The sequence below is a fragment of the Salvia miltiorrhiza genome, unplaced genomic scaffold (genome assembly GCF_028751815.1).
Source record: "Salvia miltiorrhiza cultivar Shanhuang (shh) unplaced genomic scaffold, IMPLAD_Smil_shh original_scaffold_354_1, whole genome shotgun sequence".
In the NCBI taxonomy this organism is placed as follows: Eukaryota; Viridiplantae; Streptophyta; class Magnoliopsida; order Lamiales; family Lamiaceae; genus Salvia; species Salvia miltiorrhiza.
In genome coordinates, this window is record NW_026651532.1 from 65,531 (window position 1) to 76,373 (window position 10,843).

General features: G+C 42.5%; 1 non-coding gene across 1 annotated transcript; it reads right to left on the bottom strand.

Moving 5' to 3' along the window:
• Nucleotides 1-9,718: 9,718 nt before the first annotated feature.
• On the bottom strand, nt 9,719-9,825 carry LOC131004211 (small nucleolar RNA R71). The gene has a single exon (XR_009094933.1). It is a non-coding gene; the product is annotated as a small nucleolar RNA R71 (small nucleolar RNA).
• Nucleotides 9,826-10,843: the final 1,018 nt, after the last annotated feature.

Sequence of the window (10,843 nt, forward strand, 5' to 3'; positions counted from 1 at the left end):
AAGCAAAGCCTATCGAGTATTTAATACTCAAACTCTTTGTGTTGAAGAAACACCTCATGTGATCTTTGATGAGTCTACAGATGGTTTCAGGGAACAAGAAGCTGAAAAGTGTGTTCAAAACACTGAAGGTTCCAGAGCTGAAATCCACAACACCGAGCCCTCTACTGTCTTGATATGGGGACCAGGCAAAGATGAAGATACTGAGATGCTTTAGTATCAGAAGATCAACCGAAGGTCTGAAGTTCAGACTGGAGCCAATGCAGACGGCATCAGTAAAGGGGGAACTCCAGTTGCTGAAGATAGAGTTGAATGCGCAGAAGCCGCCCCAGCTCAACTCACCCCTGCTCCAGAAGGTGCTCAACACCCCAGAACCATTCTGACCGAAGAAGCCCCACCTTCACCTGAAGAGATCAAGAAGTATCGAAGATGGTTTGAACTCCACTCAAAGGAGAACATCATTGGAGAACCATCAGATGGTGTCAAGACTCGGAGATCAATGTGCAATCTCGTCTTCGACATCAATCAGAACTACATCAACGAAGATAAGAATTTCAGCTGTTTCTTATCAACTACAGAGCCCAAGGATATTGAAGAAGCTCTGAAGTCTACTCAGTGGGTCATCGCAATGCTAGAAGAACTCAATGAATTCAACTGGAATTCAGTTTGGGAGCTTGTGGATCGACCAGACGATGCAAAGGTGATTGGCTTGAAATGGATTTTCAAAAATAAGAAAGACGAAGAAGGAAACGTTGTGAGAAACAAAGCAAGGCTAGTGGCTAAAGGATACAGTCAAGAAGAAGGAATCGACTACGACGAGACGTTCGCCCCAGTTGCCAGATTGGAAGCAGTCAGACTCTTCTTAGCCTTCGCAGCTCACAAAGGTTTCAAGGTACACCAAATGGATGTCAAGTGTGCATTTCTCAATGGAGTGCTCACAGATGAAGTCTATGTAGAACAACCTCCAGGGTTTGAGGTTGCTGGACCAGAAAAGGTGTACAAGCTGAAGAAAACGCTCTATGGGTTGAAGCAAGCACCAAGAGCGTGGTATGATACTCTCTCGGAGTATCTGGTTGAACAAGGCTTCAAAAAGGGATCTGTGGACAGAACTCTGTTCACTCTCAAAGAAGGAGAAGATCTCTTGCTTGTTCAGATTTATGTCGATGACATAATCTTCGGATCCAAATCCGAACGCATGTGCAAGAAGTTTGCTGACATCATGACCAACAAATTCCAAATGTCCATGATGGGAGAAATGAATTTCTTTCTCGGATTGCAAGTCAAGCAGACCAACGAAGGAATACTGATCAGCCAGTCCAAGTATGCCAAGGAACTGATAGCTAAGTTCGGTATTCAGCACATGAAGTCAGTCAAGATCCCAATGAACACAAACTGGAAAGTTGATCCAGGTTCAGAAGGAAACTCTGTCTCTTCGAAGAAGTACAGAGAAATCATTGGATCTTTGCTGTATTTGACTGCGAGCAGACCAGATATCGCATTTGCAGTCGGGGTATATTCAAGATATCAATCAGATCCTAAGGAAGCTCATTTGGATGCAGCAAAGCAGATTCTGAGATATCTAAAAGGCACGCCCAATTTAGGATTATGGTATCCAGCAGACGACGACATCAAGCTCACCGGATATTCAGATTCAGACTTTGGTGGATGCAAGCTTGATCGCAAATCAACCTCCGGAACATGTCAATTCCTAGGCAACAAGCTCATTTCTTGGTTTTCAAAGAAGCAGACTTCAGTCGCCACCTCTACAACTGAAGCTGAATATGTTGCTGCCGGAAGCTGCTGCTCACAAATCCTGTGGTTAGTCCATCAACTAAAGGACTATGGGATCGACGAAAAGGAAGTTCCTATCTATTGCGACAGCTCCAGTGCTATTGACATCTCCCAGAATCCAGTTCACCACACCAGAGTAAAGCATATTGAAATTCGACATCACTTCATTCGTGATCATGTCGAAAAGAAGAATGTCTCTGTGGAATGGATTCCCACTGCTATTCAGAGAGCGGACTTGCTGACCAAGGCTCTTCCAGAATAGAGGTTCAATGATCTATGTGCAAAGATCGGCCTCATCAACCCTGAAGAGTGATGCTGTGTTTGAAGATCTTCTCAAACAGTCATGCTGACTGGTGGTCAACCAACTGATGATTCAACGATCGCCAACATGGAATGCAATGAAGTCCGAATGCTCATCTGAAGAAGAAGTCATCCTGATGAAAACAACCAGGATCAAGTGGTATCAACTGACTACGATGTTCAGTTGATCAGTAAGTATTTTAAATACTTGCTCTTTCAAAATAAGTTATTTCAGTTAAGAGCTTTAAGTTTTTAGTTCAAAATCTTATCTCTAACTGATCAGTTTCTTTCAAAAACTTTAACTGATTGTTGGAAATTGTTGGAAAATGGAATATCCGAGAAGGACAAGATTTTTATAAAGTGAAAATCTGTTTTGATTGAACTTGTCCTGATCCTATTGCCAAAAATCTTTCCAACCTTTTTGCCTCTGCAATAAAATTTCTTGAAAAGCTCATTGACATGACAGAATGTAATGATGCCTTTCAACTTTTTGAAGACGCAGTCCCTCGCAGTGACGGCGGACGCGAATTTTCTCTTCAATTGCATTTTAGGCACAGTTTTCGAAAAACCTTTCATCTTCTTACATGGTTCAAATCTTGTCCATTTATACCATGTTGTCTTCACGATTTTTCTGCATCAACTAACAACTCTCCACAGCCTTGACTGTGAGAAAATTTTTCAATCTTTCCAAAAGTTGCAGAGAAAAATTATTCCGACTAAAGGAGAAATCTATGACTGCAAAGTCATGGAGTGGAAGAATGACGCTCACATACCTGGTCTTCACCGGACCCTTCCACTGGATCTCAACGTCTCTCCGGCGTCAAAGTTTGCTCTACCCTCACTTGTATCCAGCGAAGTGAGTGTCTTCTATCCTCATGCCCGGTGTATCGGTTTGAAGTACCTGTCTGAAATAGGACAGACTTCATAGTCTTCACAAAAAGGCCTCTTGCCCACTGTGGAGCTTCGATGCCAAGCAACAACAATGAGCAGGAGCTCATTGTCAACCGGTGCCACATCGACAGTGTCTATCCTCACGATAGCCACTGATTCGATTTTCCTCCTCCACACACTTCTCCTCACGTGCTTCTTTCTCTTCACCATCAACCCTCTCCTCAACCTCCTTTGGTTTGCATGATTGCTGCTCTCTTCTTCCCTGTCTCGAGAGCCATGCAAACCTGATCCTTCCCCGTTCTCCGTCTCCTTCATATCTCCTCCACTCACTCTTTATTTTTCCTTTTCTAAACCCTCCGTGTTCTCCATTTACCTCTGACCCTCAGCATCTTTCTCTGGACCATTCTGCGATTCTGTTTCCACGCAGTGGTCTTAGCTTCATCCCTGAGTCAAAATCCCACCTTTTTGATGTTGCCAAAAAGGGGGAAATTCTTAAGAGACTTATTCTCAAAAGACTGAAGACGATCAAGCAAAATGATCATCCTACTTCATCAGGATGATCATGAGGAAGATTCGCCAAGAGGTAAAGACCTCAATTCAACGGAACACAAGTGAGAGTGGAACAAGCTTAGGAACATGAAGACACGAAGACAGAAGATGAAGATCAAGAAGTTCAAGGCGCAGCCAAGCAGACTGTTGGAGTCCATGGGTTTCCCATGTTGTTTTTTTTTTCTTTTTACTCCAATGTAAGTCTTGCTCTGTACCTCGACTGATGGCTTATCAGTCTTCTTTAATGAAATGAACTTCTTATTGATCTCAACCTGAAGACAATGACTATTTGTCCAGGCTCTGATTATGGTTTTGCTGTCTTCCTTTTGTTCTGTTTTAGAACTGTTTTCGTTCTTACTCTAAGTACAAGTTTTTAGGTTCTATTGTTAAGTGGGAACTGTTTTCACCCCATGTTTAGAACTTGTACTGTGAGTTCAGTCTTTTTGCTGTCTAGAACCCTTGTTTTGATGATACCAAAATTCATAGGACTTATATGTAATAGACTAGAATCGTTTAGAACTCAAGTGTTAGAGTTCGTTTCTAGTTTAGTTGCGGTGTCAAAGACTGAAGACTGCAGATACCAACTGAAGTATCAGTTGAAGACTGATTATTTAATGCACGCAAAGGACTGATACTAAAGTCAAGTATCAGTTGAACATTCCTCCTAGGACTGATCTTCCAACGTTCAGAGGAAGCCACGTACGCACAAGTACAGCCGCATTAAATGCAGAGATCTCAGAATATCTTATCTCTGCAGAGGTCATTCCTATCTAGTGGCTACTTTTCAGAGATGTCACATCTCCTGTCCATCAAAGAGAGCCGTTTCCACACAGACAAGGAACCTCGAAGATTGAAGCCTCAGCCCAAATTTGATTTGCTCCCCAACGGAAGAAATCTTGAGTACGATTTACGCCAACGGATCTATTCAAGAGTTCTCCTACAAATAGCGCTCGAGGATCACTTCAACCTTCACCGATTCAACGACATAAGCTGAAGCTCTGCCAAAATTGCTACTCAGCCTAAAGCTTAACCGCCCCAAAGCTTGAATCGAAGAAGAGAATTCCAAAGCCAAAATCAGTCACTGCTGATTACATACATTCTCTTAGACCCTAGGCATATATCTGTTTACCCAGAAGCCAAATGTCAAACTTGCTTCAAAGAACTTGTTCTTTGTAAGTATAGTTGGCACTCGTTCAAACCTCCTCCCCATAAGAGTGTTTGAGTGGTTCGGAGTTCAGGAAGGTACTCTGAACTCTGAGTGAAAAGTCTGAGCACGAGGTGTGCTTAGCAGGGAAATCCTACGCGAGGTGTGTGGGTGCTGAAGAAGGGTTTTCTTCAGTTTACGGTTGTGTGCACCAGGCAAGCACACGGGTACGGTTTGCAGTGCACCAGTGAAGCACTTGCGGAGTGGATTGTTGGTCTGATCAACCAACCGTGGATGTAGGAAAGGGTTTTTCCGAACCACGTAAAAGTCTTTGTGTTATTTACAGCTTTCAGTTTTACATTCTTACTTGTGGTATTTCAATTGATAAAATTGAACACTGAATAACAGCAAAGAGAAACCTTAATCCAACAACCTGCTCCACCGAGGCTATTACGAAACTAAGTTTAATTTCCGCTGCGTATGATATCAATCTGACTGAACTATCCTCTGATAGTAAGGAAGAGTGATATCATCTCTATCTTTGCAAACACGACTGAAGCCCTTACTTGGATAAGTTAAGTTCCAGTAACTTAACTGATAACTCATTACTGAAGAGCTTTCAGTATCAGTCGTCAACCCTGTTGGTCAAAACTGATTTCAGTAAAACAGGAGTCCTTGTTTGCGTGCAAAGTTTCGTTTTGATCTTTGACTGAGATCCCTCTGATTGAGGTCAGAAGATTAAGTCAAAAATAGCCTATAGGTGTATTCCCCCCCCCCCATACACCTATTTGAGACCCTCGGGATCTAACAATAAGTGAATATTTTGATATATCATCAAATAATAATTATAATTTCTTATTGAAATTAGAATTTGTGCATAGTCAATTCATGTTGACTTGTAACTCAAATACATGCCTAATGGAAAGTTTAACTTTCTAATAGGTTAATGGCTATAATTATTGATAACTTAGAAAGATGAACATTAGAGATACTAATGTTTCATAAAAGAGTTTAGATTAATAATTGAGTTTTCTTTTCAACCTTTTTCTCATCGATTCTTCATAACGATGAAGGTCATTTTGGGAAGTAAAGACGTGGGGGAGAGAGTGACATTCCCCGTTGATACAAAGACGCAACGAGGTGGGCGTTTCTATGCTAAAATCAAAATGTTTATGCATTTTATGTATTGATTTCTTTTCAATGATTGAACTGACAATCTATTTTGAAGTTATTGCATTGCCAAAATATTTGAGATTTTAGTATGTTATCTATCTGTCTGAGCATAATGATATCGGTTCTACGCGAGGTAGAATTATTGTACACGGTAATCGTGAGTCAACTTTCAGGTTGGCCGATTACAGTGCTGCGGAGGGATGCCTCCCTCTCAGTACTTGAGAACATAGACTGGCCAGTCAAGTTTGAGAAATGAAAATGAGTTTAGAGAACATAAGGCTTTTTAGATAAATCCCTTATGTTTTGCATGAGAATGGCAATGATAATATTTATAGCTTTATAAGCATGAGATGTTTGACATGTGTTCACTGAGTGCTTTTGAACTCAGCTCTACATATGTTTTCTAAATGTGCAGGTTGAGTCGATGTGGTGATGGCGCTGCAATGAGCGGAGTCTCCAGGGTTGTTAATAAATAAAGTTAACATGTCTAGAATATGTCTTCACACATATGTCTAGCTACTTTCCGCTGCAAAATACTTTTGATGTTATGTTATGTCGTACTTTGAGTCTTAAGGGAATGGTTTCATATGATGTATAACTTGAATTAATGATATTAATTGAGCTTTTATGTTGTCTTTCATAGACTATTTAATTAAGTATTAATGAGTAATTATGGCTAGTTTTCTTAAGTTGAGTAAATTTTACGGTTCCAAATGACGCCCATTTCTTCCCCTTATTCTTTAATCCCATCCCTAGTCGTACATCACTCGGCTTAACTATCCTTAGTTAAGGCGGGCTGCGACACGGCAGGCTCGGTCGAGCATGACAACTCCACCAATGATGACGGCGAATCGAACACTGAAGTTCATGTTTTAGATCCACATATTTCGAAATCAAAGGGCAGGCCAAAACAGAGTCGATTGAGGAGTGCCGCTGAGAAGAATCGCGGTCGAGGTAAGAATACTCGAGGGGGGAGTACAGAAAGAGGCGGAAGAGGTGGAAAAGGAGGTAGGGGTGGAAGGGGTGTTGGTGTCGGACATGACGCCAATCTTGGAACACAAGAGAGTGCCGCTAATTAGGTAAATATTTGCTTAATGTGTTTACCATGATTCCAGTTGTTTGATGTTTATTGTTTTTTTTATGCATGAGTTTATATGTTAACTTTATTTCTTCAATCTTATGGGTAAAAATCAATTTAGTTGTTCAAGCTTTTCACCAAACACTTAGTCAGCGATTTTTGGATGTGATGATTTAGAATGATTATTGATTATTTGCTTCGAATATTTGTGTTGCTTTAGCATGAGTTTGTTTCATTGTCACTTCATATTTTAATTGAAAGAAATGGCAGGTGGAGCTACGTCCCGCACGAGGAACTGCTGCAGCTGGACTTAAATTTTCTCCCAACTGGGTTCTTATGATGAGCATTGGGTTCATAGGTTTCGTTGTTATACTTCACGTCGTGGGAAATCATTAATTTTCTTTGTTTATAGTTGAATATTTGTTTTTTTATCTTTTAGTTTATGCAAGGTGATTTATGCTTAATTGTTCTATTTTTTAAGGGTTTGCATGAGCATGTATTGACTTCAATATTCTAGAAATTGGTGCGTTTTATGGTTTATTTTATGCTTTGCAGGAGATTTAGGTTTTATGGAGGGAAGAGTGCAATTTTGGAAAATTTGGATGAATTTGCTATTTTTTTGGCTGTTCTGGTGTGCAGAGCTGAGCTGCGAGCCCATCACTGTAATGCAGAGCTGAGCTGCGAGCCCAGCACCGTACCGCAGAGCTGAGCTGCAAGCCCAGCACCTTACCGCAAAGCTGAGCTGTGAGCCCAGCACTGTACTGCAAAGCTGAGCTGCGAGCGCACTGTAGCAGAGCATAGCTCTGTCGCCAGAGCTGAGCTGCGAGCTCTGTCCATCGCGCCAGAGCTGAGCTGCGAGCTCTGCCCATCGCGCCAGAGCTGAGCTTCGAGCTCTGCACATCACGCCAGAGCTGAGCTGCGAGCTCTGCCCATCTCGCCAGAGCTGACTTTTCAGCTCTGACTACCTTTCCCGAGCTGACGCACCAGAGTTCGCCTTCCAGTGCAGAGTTACTTTCGCCAGAGCTAAATTTCCAGAGCTGACTTCCAGCTCTGCCCTGACGCCAGAGCTGACTTTCAGCTCTGCACTACCCTTTTCAGAGCTGAACGTGCAGAATTGTTAATTCTCGCTAGGAGGAGATTTCTTGAAGAACACGCCAGCTGGAGTTACCTTATGATACATGATTCTATTACCTTTAGGAGTCCAGCTTTGGATGGCAACTTTGAGGAGAAGTCTATAAATAAGGGCTTTGTTTTGCATCAAAGAACTAACGTCTCTAGCCCTAATTTTTGGTGTTCTGCCGTGAAGAAGCCTTCCAGCGCTGCACTGCTCCGAAACTTAGGATTTACTTGCTTTCTTTTATAGCTTTCGAATTTAATTGTTTTTAGTTAGTTTTCGATTCAGCTTTGTTTTAGTTCTTGCTTGGATTGTAATTGAGTGACACAATTACACGTTCAAGACTTTTACGGTATTTCGTAATTTAATTCAATTTATTTTCGTTTAATCATGTTTACGTTTTTCGTTCATGTTTATGCTTTCTTTTTGATTATTATGCACTTTAGTTTCATGCCTAGATTAGAAGTCTTTAAATTTACAAGTATTTAATTTCATAAGTAGGTTTAATTTAAGTTATTTAAATTCTTGCCTAGGTTAAGTTTAAGTTTAAGTTCAAGTTAAGTTTGATTTAAGTTTAAATTCAAGTTTTAGTTTAAATCTTCTTTTTATTGTTTTTCCTACGATACTACTAAAAGCCCTTTAAGACTTTCCTTGTGAGATCGACTTGGGTTAGCTTACACGTTACAATAGATCTCGTACTAGTACGAGTCAATCTAGAGTAGTGTTTAGGTTGAGTCAAATTTTGGCGCCGTTGCCGGGGAGAGTTTTAGGCGTTTTAGTTGTGTCGTTTTGTTTACTTGCTTATTTAATTTGAAGTTTGTCTCATTTTTGTTTTTACGTTTCTTCCACTCGGTGCGTTTAACCCGTTTGTTTAGTGTTGTGCATGCAGGGACGCCGTAGTCTTAAAGGCGAACTTGTGTCCCCGTTGCATAGTACGAGCGAAGGGATTTTTAGGAAAAATAACTGCAAAGGAGTGTTCGCCGAGGACAGCGCTGCCAGCTCTACCGAGTCCAGCTCTGACTCTGATCCTGACATTCCAGAGCAGTCCGTAGTAGAGGAGGAAGCCAGCTCTGACCATACAGAGCAGATCATAGACACGGCAGAACACACTAAGGAGGAAGAGGCTAGCCCTGCCGAGTTGAGTGCTGTCAGCCCTACTAAGTCCAGAACAGCCCAGGCCAGCTCTGCCAATTCCAGCGCAGACCAGGCCAGCCCTGCCGACTTCCGCACTGAGCAGAACACAAACAAGGAAGAAACCAGCTCTGAACAGGACCAAGAAGAACAGATTATACACGAGGAGAAGAAGGAGATGGCCCAGAACATGGAGTACATGGGAGACTTCACCAGGCCTGTTATTGGAGATACAAACACTTCAGCAATCGTACTCCCCACTGCCGTGAGAAACTACAATCTCAAACCTAATGACTCGAATTTACTACCGGTGTTCCATGGGATGCCAAGCGAGGATGCGCTGCAATTCATCAGGGATTTTTGCACCCAAGTGCAAACAATTCCTTTGCTTAGTCTCACGGAGGACCAACTCAAGCTCAAGTGCTTCCCCTATGCACTTAAGGACCGGGCGAGGACATGGATGCTAGCTCTGCCGCCCAATTCTATCACTACTTGGGGAGATGCTTGTGAAAAATTTATGCTGAAATACTACCCAAGCCACAAAACACAGGAGTTGAGAACGAGGATAATGGAGTTCACCCAAGGAGCGGATGAGCCTTTGCATGAAGCTTGGGAGAGATATGAAGAACTCATCCGTCAATGCCCTCAACATCAATTCACTAATGTTATGTTGATGCAGTTCTTCTACGATGGGTTAGTACAAACTGCCCAATTTATGGTGGATAGCACGGCAGGAGGAAACATAGCTCGGAAGACGGCAACAGAGTTAAAAGGAATTTTCAAGACCTTAGCCGAAAGTTCCCAACAAAAGTCAGTCCGTGGACGGAGAGTGGAGGCTAGTGCTGTGACAAACCAGTTCGAGATGCAACAACAATTGGCCTCGATTATGCGGGATGTACAACAGCTGAAGATGGACAAGATGGAAAATTCAGCCCCGGTGCAGAATCCAGCTCTGCAGCATGCAGCGCTGCCGAATTCAGCCATGCAAAATCCAGCTCAGCAGTATTCAGCGCTGCCGAATTAAGCTATGCAGAATCCAGCACTGCAGTATTCAGCCCTGCCGAATGTCGAACCTTGCGGCATATGTGGAGATTTTAGCCATGGAGCTAATAAGTGCCATAGAATGGGGGAGTTTACTCCGGAAGGACAAGCTGAGGTCTATGCGGCACAAGGATTTCAAAGCTACAATCAAGGGCCAAGCAGACCGTACGGGCAGAATTTTAATCAAGCTCAACAAAATGTCAATGGTGGATGGAGAGGGCAGCCCAACTTTGGTTGGGGAAATCAAAATTTTGGGGGGAATCAATTCCGGCGACCACCCCAAATAGGATATCAACAGCAACCTCAATACTTTCCTTCGCAGCAGGGCTCATCTCAACCGTATAAACCGCAATACCAACAGCAACAATCAACTCCGCAGCCGAGTGCGCAGCCGACGCCACCACAAAAATCAACGCTCGAAGAAACGCTGCACGCCTTTGTGGAGATCAGCAAACAAAGCATAGAGTCCCAAGCATCTACCATAAAAAGGCTTGAAACAACTGTTGGTCAACTTTCCGATGCTTTGAATCAAATCCAACAACAACAACAGCCCGGAAAATTCCATGGCCAGCCCTTGCAAACTCACCAAGCTCAAGCTGTTACTGTTCTGCGCAGTGGTAAGATGGTGGATAAC